The sequence below is a fragment of the Pogoniulus pusillus genome, chromosome 1 (genome assembly GCF_015220805.1).
Source record: "Pogoniulus pusillus isolate bPogPus1 chromosome 1, bPogPus1.pri, whole genome shotgun sequence".
NCBI classification, from domain to species: domain Eukaryota; kingdom Metazoa; phylum Chordata; class Aves; order Piciformes; family Lybiidae; genus Pogoniulus; species Pogoniulus pusillus.
This window is the reverse complement of record NC_087264.1, coordinates 20911941-20924468: the sequence shown is the minus strand read 5'-3', so window position 1 is coordinate 20924468 and position 12528 is coordinate 20911941. Positions and strand designations below refer to the sequence as shown.

Sequence of the window (12528 nt, the reverse complement as noted above, 5' to 3'; positions counted from 1 at the left end):
CTACCTGAAGGGAGCCTGTAGCCAGGTGAGGGTCTGTTCTCCCAGGCAACCAGCAACAGAACAAGGGGACACAGTATCAAGTTGTGCTGATATTAGGAGGAAGTTGTTGGCAGAGAGAGTGATTGGCTTTGGAATGGGCTGCCCAGGGAAGTGGTGGAGTTGCTGTCTCTGGAGGTGTTCAAGCAAAGCCTGGCTGGAGCACTTAGTGCCATGGTCTGGTTGATTGGACAGGGCTGGGTGCTAGGTTGGGCTGGATGATCTTGGAGGTCTCTTCCAACCTGGTTGATTCTATGATATTCTATGATATTGTCATTCTGCTTCTCTGCATATTTCCATCACCTGCAGATCAGAGGGACTTCCTGTTCAAAACAGCTAAAACTAGAAGAGTTAAAATGCTGAACAAACAGAACTTGGCATCTTGGACATACATCCACTTGACACATTACCTCACTGCTACTAGAAACACCTAAGAACAATTTGTGTAATAATTCTTCTTGATATAGGGGACTTTACATCTTTAAGACACTTGAGAGTGGAACTTCCAGTCTAATGGTTCAGCAGCATTTCATACTACTACTTCTAGGATTTGAGTTCTAAACCCCTTCTCTGTTTTAACTCCTGAAACAAAAGCAGCTAGAATAATCAGAGATTACTTAATTTTTTCATCTATCAACTTTTCCTGGTCACATTAAACAGAACAGAAATGCATCTAGAAATATTTGGCCAATAACAAAACTTCCCTGAGGGCCAAGAGTATGAAAGACATAAGAAAAAGAGCAGAAATGTACATTGTCACCCATTCTGTAACTCTTCTTGAATTATGTAACCATGAAGGATGCTATCAAATTGGCTGCATAAAATCCATGTTAGGCATTAGTGTCCTGCATACAGCCCAAGGACTGAGTTAAATTCCCTTCTAATGGGACTCAGACAAACCACAGGATGAAGCTTCCTGTGTTCAGCTTTTGATGACCCAGCCATGAACTGGCTGGAAACACTGAGGATACATAAGCCTTAAATATGGCTGCCTGGGTGTCTTCCAGGAGGCATATTCATCTGTTTGGGATCCATAATGTACAGCCTTCTCTTAAAGAACTGGGAAGAGAAAGACCACCTTTTTGTTTTCCAAACTGTCAGCAGGCGAGGTGGGGTATGTCCTTTCCCCTCTCAGTGCAGAGTGCTGCAGAGTGGACCTTCCCAGAGCACTGGGCTCAATTCTCCCTCCAGTAAAAAACAGGCTCAAAACTCAGTCTCTGCTCTGTAGGGAAACTGTTGCTGCTCTGAGGGTATTTGAAAGAGCTTCTTGGCTTACTTACAAGACAGTGAGTTTAATTCACAGGAATCTGTACAAACAGCAGAGATCTTCAGGTGGAAGGTATTGGAGACCTGCAAATTATTATATTTTATCATAGAGCTCTTGAGACTCTGCCCTTTGAAGCCTACAGGCATTCGTTAGCAACATCATCATGTAATATTGAACTCTTAGTAGAACATAATGAAGATATTCTCAGGATGAAGGGAAAAAATACTGTGTTTCCTCCCATGGGAGAGTGTGTAAGAACTAGACATGCAACCCTAACAGATACATTCCTTCAGGAGAGATGAGTTTGTGTATTACCCCCAGCACCAAACTAAATTTACCACAATTTTAAGACAACATTGTGCTTCCTCTGATTAGGGTCTCTGGATGTTTTCCCCTCTGTAAGAAAGTACATCCTGCCTCCCTAATTGACTATCAAAATCCCATCTGTGAGCATCTCTGAACACCAGGAAAGTTTAGGTCACATTTAAATTCAGGCTCTGATGCCAGCATGCATCCTGTGGCAGGAATGCAATGCTGAAAAGCTTTCTTCATGAGGATCTTCTCCCCAGCTTTTAACCTGGGGTCTCCTACATGCTTGCAAACCTGCCTGGTGACAAAAAGTGGCTCGTTGCTACAGCAGAATCTTATAGTTGTGGTGGTGCATTGGGGGATGAAGTATGGACCTGCAGACACAGGATATGTTCTAACCAACGTGGGCCAGAATCCAAGCAGACGGGCAGGGAGCTGGGAGCAATCAGCAGGGCAGGAATGAGAATCAGTCTCACTTCTTCTGTGTGCACAATTGAAAAATGAAGATTTGAAACCCATTTGCTGCAAATAAAGGATGTACCTAGAGTGTTGTTACAAGTACAGGCACAGCACAGGCAAAGACAGCAAGTGCTGGTAGCAGAGCAGCTCTAACAGCGTGCACTTCAGCTGCTGGCATAAACCTGCAAGTTATTTTATTCCCTTAATATTCATCACTGTTATGAAGGGGAAATTAATTAATGCAAGGTGATTTTTTTCCAAAATTAGTATTGTTTATTAATTTTAATATTCAGAACTCTCACAACCCCTAACCACTAATTTTAATAGTAATAGTCAGTTCCTTGCACGGTCATGGAAACATTTTGCGGACAATAACTAGATCTAGTAATAACCAGCAAAATATATAAACATGAATTGAACTGGAAGAGAAGGCTCTTGCAGCCAAATACTGCTCACTGTCAATATATCACTTGCCCACCAGATGGACTCAAGGAGCTCCTTTCTGCTTATGGCATAAGGCAATGGCGAATTAGAAAGGCTTTAAGCATTGACTCACTATCTCCTGACTTGCAGGGGCTAGCCATAACCTCAGGCAGTACCCAAATGCTTTCAGGAAGCTCTGTCTTGTCAGCCACTGAGACTTGATTCTTCCCAGGCTTTTAGGGAAAGGAGGCAGACAGTCTGTGACCTTGTCTCCTGGCTCCTCTGGACAATCTGTGCATCTCCAGGAGTTCTCATCTTGGCAGGAGGCTGTCAGGTGCAGGCAGGATGTCTTGCGATGTGCAGTCTCAGCACGATGTCATGCTGGCTATGCAGGCCAGTTGCATGGAGGCATTTAGAGCCTGTTCCTGGTAAACTTGTGACAGTGGAGTTTCCAGGCAAACAATAAGGCAGTAAGCAATAACAGCAGGCATGAATACAATGGCAGAGCACACTGCGTTTACCTGCGTATTTCTTTTATCAATGTGGACCAAGATTAATTGCCCTTTAGCCACAGAATAGCCAATCAGAATGGCAGTTAGCCAAGTCTGACCATTTTAGGTGAAGCCATAGGCTTGCTTTACCCAAATTTGGGAAAAACATAGGCCTTGCACAAGGCAGGCACAAGCTAAGTGTGTGTACCTTGTTTACCATAGGACCAAGACAAGTCTGGGCAGGCCAGAGTCCTTAGACTTAGTGGCTCCAGTTTCTTTTGTCTTCTTACCCACGGTTACTTTTCCCCAAAACAGAGGGAGACAGAGCAGAAAAACATGCCTGGGCAAAAGAGAACATGTATAAGGCTATTTTGGGCCTATCAGGCCTACCATGACAACCACCAACCCACTGATCCAAACAAAAGAAAAAGGCTGGAAGAGCCTGTCAATTGCAGCATGTTTGCAAATTTTCTTACCACCCATCTTTTCTTCTATAAACAATTTCTGTGTGTTCATAGAACCAACAAGGTTGGAAGAGTCCTCAAAGATCATCCAGTCCAACCTAGCACCCAGCCCTAGCCAGTCAACCAGACCATGGCACTAAGTGCCTTATCCAGGCTTTGCTTGAACACCTCCAGGGTCAGTGACTCCACCTCCCTGGGCAGCCCATTCCAATGCCAATCACTCTCTCTGCCAACAACTTCCTCCTAACATCCAGCCTAGACCTCCCTGGCACAACTTGAGACTGTGTCCCCTTGTTCTGCTGCTGGTTGCCTGGCAGAAGAGCCCAACCCCACCTGGCTACTGCCAGCTTCCTGTGTTGTTAACATCTAAAACGCTGTACGCATGGAAAAATCATAACTAAAATGTTTTAGTCAGGGAACTGTTTCCCAAGGACACACAGATATGAATAACTTCTTTGAAGTTTTAGGATCAGATGGATTAAAAAAAAAAATCTTGGAGTGGCTACAAGCTTTCTCCTGGAAGGAAATCAGCTAGCAGTAGGCCGACGAGGGAGGCTTTTTGCGACCTTGAGGGGATTCTGGAAAGCAATGTATTTACTTAGGATCATTTGAGGGGCTTGGCAAATTGAGCAGTCAGGGTCTTAGTCATCTTTGTGTGGGAATGGTGTATGGTCTCTGTGCATACAGAGATGCCTTCAGATGGAAAGCCTGCCTGCCTGTCTGCGAAGCAAAGGGGTTGTGAGCTGATTCGAGACAGAGGCGCTGCTCATCCTGGTCCAGATTTGTGTGATTTACCTCTCTCTCCCTTTCTTTGTTTTTTGGTGTGGGTTTTGGTTTTGTTTTTGTTGTTGTTAACCTGCAGTGAATCATTGTGCTGGTTTGAGGTTGGTTTTTCCTTTGAAAAATTAAATTAAATCCTTATCTGTGAGAAGAACAGTACCCTATATCAGCCATTCTTCTGCTGAATAATGCAACTAGTCAAAATATAGACAAGACACTCACTGCTCACACACTGCTCAGCTCTCACTTCTGGCTGTGCTTCTTTCTGGCAGTCTGCTCTCTGTGGCTGATTCTGCCTTTAACTCTCTAATCCACCTAACCCCTTTTTCCTCTAACCTCCTTTCCATCTTTTTCTGACATCTCACCTCAGATTTCTCCAGATATATCATGTGAGATATATGTGGGTTGATTTGGTTATCTCTGAAGGGAGTGAAAGAGAGAGTGGGAAGGGGGATTGTGTCGAGAGCCCTTCTAGGGACTCTGATTGTTTCTTGGGAGGGGTATTGTGTTTCAGTGTTACTTTTAATTTGTATATAACTATATATATTTGTATATATCTGCTTGTATTTTGTGCTAAGCTGTAAATGTAGCTTCATTCCTTAATTTCCAGCAATCTGAGTTTAGTCTGGGTGATTTTCTTGAGTGTGTGTGAGTGAGTAACTCCCATACCATCACAATCATCCAAAAAAGACTGAATGAGGCACTTATTGCCATGGTTTAGTTGATTGGATAGGGCTGGGTAATAGCTTGGTCTGGTCTCTTCCGACCTGGCTGACTCTGTGATTCTACAGGGTTTCCCCTTTGCATTTGGAAACCATTGGTCTAAGAGAGCCCTACTTTTAGCATTACATAATATGATGTTGTTGCTTTTCAGTGCAACTGTAGCACTGCAGCTTTATCAAACTTGAAATATTTTCTTCTCTGACAGTGTCCCATCAGTGGCAATCACACATTTGTTTTTTTTTCTCTGCCCATAAATGGCAATATTCATAGATTTATACCACTCACCCAAAGCATGCAAATGCACTGGTCAGAAACAGATACTGAAGAAGTGTGAGTGTTGTAGATAAGTTCAGGATGTAATTAATAGTCTAGGGATACCTACAGGCACCCTGTCTAAACAGACAGATGAACTGGCAGTATCTTTGCTCAGTCTTTCTAGGTGAAGAGGCAGTGAGTTGTATGACAACTGGTACCATGGAGCAGCAGGCAACATGCTGACAGCAGGTCTGCCAGCCCCCTCAATGATGCTTTGCACAGTTCTTCCTCCGCCCTGATATTTCTGACACCCTGCTTTAAATCTCAGGGATTTATTGGTTTGTCAGCTGCAGGAAAACTATTTCAGTGCTGTTACAGTGTGCACACAACTGTGTGTCAGACCTAGGGTTTAGCTTGCCTGCCATTTTCTCTTACACTTCTCTGCAAGGATTTGGTTTTCTCCTCTGTTAGTAGCACCAAACACACACTTCTATTATTTTTTATTCCTTTAATTGGAATGCCTTGGCTGTGCAATTTGTAATATGGAGAGTGCATGTGTTTATACATCCAACACATCCTGCCTTATACATCTCCTGCACCTGCTGGAGTGCACCTTTCCAGAATGCAAAGAAGGGAAGTGATCTCTACCTCTCTTCAATGGCTGCTTTCTTCTTTCTTCCCAAGTTGGTAGAAATAAAGTAAGGGCTTCTGTGATGCCTCTGACGCAGGATGATTTATCACAGCTGCGTAAGGATTAGCTGCAAGGGTGGGTTTGGGTGCTAGAAATGGGATGTGAAAGTCTGGATTCCCAGCTGTAAGCTTGGCAGGGTTTTAACTTGCTCTGCTCTTTGTTCTTGTTAGACAAATACAATGAGTTTCCTCAGAGTGGGTGGTAGAAGGGTGTATTTTGGATGAAGCCTCAAACATTAGGTTCTGTGTGGATGTTTAAATTCTCTCTGGCATGTTGTGTGAGAGGAGGGATGGGCAAGGAGAGGAGTGGAGCTCAATGGCTGCAGGAAGCAGTCTAGCCTGGCTGCTGGAAACAACTTTGAAGACAGCCCACTAGGCAAATATTTGACCGCTGAGAAACCTCGACAGTGTGTTATGTCCTTGTAGAGTGAAAACAGAGTTGAGTCCTTCTCTGGACTCCATCCTGCCTTTCTGTATGTGAGCAGGGAAATCAGAGAGAAGATATCTGAAATTTTCCATGCTCTACAGCTCACCCATGGCAAGGCCAGCTGAACTGTGACTAAGAATCCTGTTGGTGGAGAGGTGGTAGCTAAACCCTCTCTCTGGTTCAGCTTCTGCTCATCCTTCTTTCCTCCCAGGGTGCAGGAGCAGGGACTGGAGATCCCATGTACTCCTTCCTGGCCCAGACCAAGAAAAGAGGCTGAATGTAGTACCCTCAGGGCCTCCAAACCATCCTAGATGGCTGAGAGATGAAGAAAGTCTCTCGGAACCTTTACACAACCAGCATATCTCTGGCCTCCTCATTGCTGCAGGCAACTCGTGGAGTCTTCTTCTCTGGAGCCTTTCAAGGCCTGTCTGGATGTGTTCCTGTGTGATCTGTGCTAGATAGTATTGTCCTGCTGTGGCAGGGGACTGTTGGACTCAATGATCTCCTTGGGTGCCATGTAACCTCTAATATCCTGTGATCCTGTAATGGGAACAATGCCCTGGGAACAAGGACTAGAGCTTAGTGTGGTCAGCTTGTAAGTTTCTCTGCAGAGAAAAAAATTAAAACAGAAACAAGGATAAAAGTGGTAAAAATAATATTACCAGTGTGCAAATCCTCCTGCAATGCAAGAAGAAGAGGTGGGGGAGGGAGAACACACCCACAGAAGGAAGAAAATACAACTCAGAGAACTGAAGAGGAGAGACTGTAAAAGCAATGCAGTCAAATGTCTAATAATCAAGAGAAACAGAGTCATGATTAGTGTCAGTTTTTCTGATAGCTTGTTAGAGATGGAAAATTAATTATTCTTTCCTGACCGAGCACTGGCACAGGCTGCCCAGAGTGGTCGTGTGGTCTCCTTCTCTGGAGACCTTCAGAACTCACCTGGATGTGTTCCTGTGTGACCTGCTCTAGGTGGTCCTACTCTGGCAGGGGTGTTGGACTGGACGATCTTTCGAGGTCCCTTCTAACCGCTGACATTCTGTGATTAACTTCTCAGCAGCATGTACTTGAAGGCTGATCTTTCAAGTGAAGGGAAGGCTGAGCAGAATCCACCTGTCTAACCTTCAGATGTGGGAACCAGAGGCAGAGCTAATTTCTGATTTCATAAATGTAAGTAAATATTTAAAAGAAGCCACCTGACATCTTATTGAATGTTTTGTGAAGGCTACGATGTTTCCTCTTGTCCCCTGCTCCTGGGGGGTGCGTTGTTTGAAGGAACAGATGACCTCTGTGATCATACCAAGGTCACATAAGCTGGGGCCTGCTGGGGAGGGGCCAAACTGAACAAGCATCATGGCAGAGTTTAGCAGGTTGCTGCTCTGTGCTCTCTCCTCTAAAGAAAGGGGCTTGAGCTTGCTTGACTTAGAGCTGGTGGCTGAGTCAAACTCTCTAACAGATTGATCTGTGTGAGTCACTGCATCACCAAGTGAGTTACAGTCACAAATGCTTTAGAATCATAGAATCAACCAGGTTGGAAGAGACCTCAAAGATCATCCAGCCCAACCTAGCACCCAGCCCTAGCCAATCAACCAGACCATGGCACTAAGTGTCCCATCCAGGCTTTGCTTGAACACCTCCAGGGACAGCAACTCCACCACCTCCCTGGGCAGCCCATTCCAATGCCAATCACTCTCTCTGACAACAACTTCCTCCTAACATCCAGACTAGACCTCCACTGGAACAACTTGAGACTGTGTCCCCTTGTTCTGTTGCTGGTTGCCTGGCAGAAGAGACCAACCCCCACCTGGCTACAGCCTCCCTTCAGGTAGTTGTAGACAGCAATGAGGTGTGCCCTGAGCCTCCTCTTCTGCAGGCTGCACACCCCCAGCTCCCTCAGCCTCTCCTCACAGGGCTGTGCTCCAGGTCTCTCACCAGCTTCATTGCCCTTCTCTGAACACCTTCCAGTACCTCAACATCTCTCTTGAATCGGTGAGCCCAGAACTGGGCACAGCACTCAAGGTGTGGCCTGAGCAGTGCTGAGCACAGGGGCAGAATAACCTCCCTTGTCCTGCTGGCCACACTGTTCCTGAGCCAGCCCAGGATGCCATTGGCTCTCCTGCCCACCTGGGCACACTGCTGGCCCATGTTCAGCTACTCCCCTCCCCTGCTCCGTCTCTGCCTGGCTGCTCTCAGCCACTCTGTCCCCAGCCTGTAGTGCTGCTTGAGGTTGTTGTGGCCTAAGTGTAGAACCCTGCACTTGGCATTGATGAATCTCATCCCACTGGCCTCTGCCTACCCATCCAGCCTGGCAAGGTCCCACTGCAGGGCTCTCCTACCCTCCAACACCTCCTCCTAGCTTGGTGTCATCTGCAAACTTACTGTATCCTAAGTACAAAGGGAAGAGCAAGGACAGACTCCATTGCTCTGCATCCTAAACAGCCAGCTACAGTCTACTACAGAGCATTCATGGCAAGAAGAGATACGCAGGTAAAAGAACAACTTACTGATCACAGCAATGAAGGGGGCTGGTCTGATCTTCCAAACTCCAGACCAGATGCAGTGCTTCTCTGCTTTGTACTATCGAGGCTCCCCTTTGCAGTGGCACAACCACATGAAGAGCCAGGCCCTTCCCATGTTTTTTCTAGAAAGGGCATCTGAATCTACTCAGTCTTTGGAGTGTTAAAAAATCCATGCTAAGCCAACTTTCAAACCTTTCCCAGAAATATCACATTAGAGGAAGGCATGGTGCCATAATTTCCCATGGGTGTGTATAATGTGTCACAAATAGAAAGCCCTCTCGTTATTAATAACCATCCAAATGATAAAATAGCTGAATCTCACACATTTTTTTAGCATGTAGGGTACCTTTTTTGAGCTAGCCCTTTTAAAAGGCAGGCTTTTAAAGCAAGGCTGTAGTGTAAGATGAATGATGATCACTCCTCACTGTGCAAGCAATTACTTCACCATTTTCTCTCCAAATGTGTAATATACTAATATGTGAAGATTATATTAAACAGCGAGACAGACTGAACGCTGCAAGGGAAGTAATTACTTCTGAATATCATTTTGCAGACGTTATGAAGTCTCTGTTAAATGAATTTATGAATGTTATCAGAGCTGACGTAAGCACATCTGTTACCAACTTTGTCCAACTGCATGCAAACTGCTTAGTGACACCACTTACACTGACACATACTGAAAACCTCTGCAGTTTTACAAGTTTAGTCTTGAAGAAGTATTGCTATAAGTAAGAAACTCTTTCAATAAAAGGCAAAACTTGATACTACCTATTTTTTTTTTTTATTATTGTCTCAATAATTACTGCTCTGTGAGTAAGACAGCAGAATAGAGGCCCTCATGCCTTAGTAGAAAATGTCTGGGTAGAATAGACATAATTATAATTCTCTTGACTGGAATTCTAATTTGAATAAGGGCCTTGGGTTTGGCTGCATTTCTCAGAAAAGATGGTATGCTAAGTTAATCGCTTCCCAAAATGAAAAGCCAGCTGAGAGACTGTTGTTCTGTAGGAACAGAAGAGCTTGCATAAGAAAGTAATGGAAATATGGAAGAAGTTCAAGTGAGCAATCCTTTGTGCATGGAGTCATACAAAAAGGCAGGTGTTTACAGTTTGACTATTATGCTATAGAAGTAGTGAAACATATATGGCAACAATAAAAGGAGGTTTTGATTCACAGCTGTATGTGTTGTCATCACCTCAAGCTTTAACAGGTTAGACTCTGCCTAAAGTAGAGATCTTTTGAAGGGTTTGAAAAGCGTGAATGAGTTGCTCAGGTGAGGCTCTGAAGGAGCAAAAGGTGTAACCACACCTCTGCTGATTACACCAAGAAAGGGATTAAATAATGAGGTGTCTGTAAAATTTGAGTGGTGGATTCTTCCAGCAGCCCTTTCCAGCCTCATAGTCCTGGTTTGCTTTGCCTGCTAATGCTCTGCTTCACAAGATAGGAGGTTTGCCTTTGTGAAGGAAGGAGGCAGCTAGTCTTTCCATTCTCCTGAGCACTTCGGTCTTGGTCTCCTGAGAACAAATTATGGCTCTTGCTGGTGGGGGAGGCTGCAAACCTATGGCTAGGTTGCAACTGGTAAGCTTTTTCTATGCAAGTCTAAAAAGATGAATATTTATTGCAACTAATAGCTAGAGTACCTTGACTAAAACTGTAGCTACTCATGCTTTTCTTTCTGTAGGTATGTGAATCAGCTGTTCTCTGTGTTGGCCAAGTGCCCTTAGGCATCTCCATTGTTTTAGAAGAAAGCAAAGCAAGTCTGCCTTGCCAAGATGCTACCTGAACACTCTAGATTTCTGCCAAGCCCACATTTGCAGCATTCAAATTTTAGATTGTTCATTAAGTAAAGCTGCTCTTGCACTTGCAGTGTTTCTTCAAACAAAATGTATTGAAAATAATAGGGCTGGATTTATCTGAGGCTCCTTATAGTCTTCAGGACAATGCTTTTTAAAGAAACATAGAAGAAAGGAATGCAGCCATGCAGCAGCTACCTTAGGTGGTAGCTTATTTGTGCAGGGGTCCAAAAGACCTGAGCTCAGATTTCATGAGTCATCTGTAATTTGTTGCATGTTGAAGTATATCTTGCTTTCTGGCTTTGGGTTGAAATGTGAGCTTTCTAATACAAACAAACATGCTGGGATTAGCTTTATAACTTGCAGATCTTCAACTGTCACTGGCTTTGGATTACGTCCAAGTGCGACATACTGTCAGGAAGGGAATGCTTGTGAGTGGATGGTATATACCAGAACCGTGATATTAACAGGTTTCCAAGTGCCCACAGTAGCAAATCTGTTATCAAAACTAAGTAGAGGTTCTGTCAAAATATCCACAGCAGCCCTGGCTCCTCACTGCACTGTTCACAGTGACACAACTTGGCTTAATTTTGCCCTTGCCTTTACTCCACTTCCTCTTTCACCCTGCTCTGCCTGAAGGGAGGCTGTAGCCAGGTGGAGTTGGTCTCTTCTCCCAGGCAGCCAGCAACACAACAAGGGAACACAGTCTCAAGTTGTGCTGGGAGAGGTCTAGGCTGGATGTTAGGAGGAAGTTGTTGTCAGAGAGAGTGATTGACATTGGAATAGGCTGCCCAGGGTGGAGTTGCTGTCCCTGGAGGTGTTCAAGGAAATCCTGGCTGAGGCACTTAGTGCCATGGTCTGGTTGATTGGCTAGGGCTGGGTGCTAGGTTGGACTGGATGATCTTGGAGTTCTCTCCCAACCTGGTTGATTCAATGATTCTATAACCCACCATGTACTCAGTGCAGGAATGGAAAGAGAAGTGAGCAGGCCAGTTTAGGGTCAGTAAGGGTCTGTAGGTCCTTCCTTGGGGATGGTTGTGTTGGAAAGGTAGATTCCACAAGGTGATATGGCCCCATCCTGCTGCAGCCTTTTCCAAAGGGTGATGTTCTCCCAAGCTTCAGGTCAGCCAGAAATTGATTATTAGGGAGAGGAATGGGAAACATTCCCTACTCACATGGAACAGCCTTTGAAAGTTCACTGTCTGAAGGAGTTAACAGCCCTGAGACGGCCAGTGGTACTGTGATATTGTGTTTTGGCATTGTTACTGGGAAAGAATCAGTTATTATTGCCTGTCTTTACTTCTTGGTCCCTGGCAGGCAACACTCAGCACATGACAGGAAAAAACCCAGCAATTCCAGCATGGAAAATCTCCAGGACCAATCTTTCCCATGCAAGAAACAGAAATCCTAGCTTGAGTGCCTGAGATTACAGCTTCAGAAAAATCTCTAGACATTATAAAAGTCAAGAGACTGAGAGAAAACATTCTCCTGGTGAGACATGCTGCTTCCCATGTGACGGTGAATGGCATCTCTTTCCTCATCAAACACCGGGACATTTCAAGGCATAAGCACTGCTGCTGCTCCTGGCAGGTGAAGTGATGCTAAAGAAAAAAGCTCGTGCATACGTTCAGCACTGGGAATTTTTTGGTTATTGCAGCTGCTATGGTTACCAGTCACGGGGCTGGCCACCTTCTGGAGTGGAAGCACACAGCCATTATGCTGTACACTGTGTGAAGAAGTCAGATAGACCTTGGGGGCGTGTGGTGGGTGTGAGTTTCCTACTCACTGCAGAAAGAGCTGGAATGAAAGTTCTCTGAAAGAAACACATTTCAGTGCTCATACTGTCTAAGTGTAAAGCAACCAGCTTTATTATGTCTAAAGAAAAAATACAG

At 44.8% G+C, this 12528-nt stretch overlaps 1 long non-coding RNA gene across 1 annotated transcript; it reads left to right on the top strand.

The window, feature by feature from the left end:
* Positions 1-10218: 10218 nt before the first annotated feature.
* Positions 10219-11076, top strand: LOC135180611 (uncharacterized). The gene is made up of 2 exons (XR_010304509.1): positions 10219-10421; positions 10525-11076. It is a non-coding gene; the product is annotated as an uncharacterized LOC135180611 (long non-coding RNA).
* The last annotated feature ends 1452 nt before the right edge of the window (positions 11077-12528 follow it).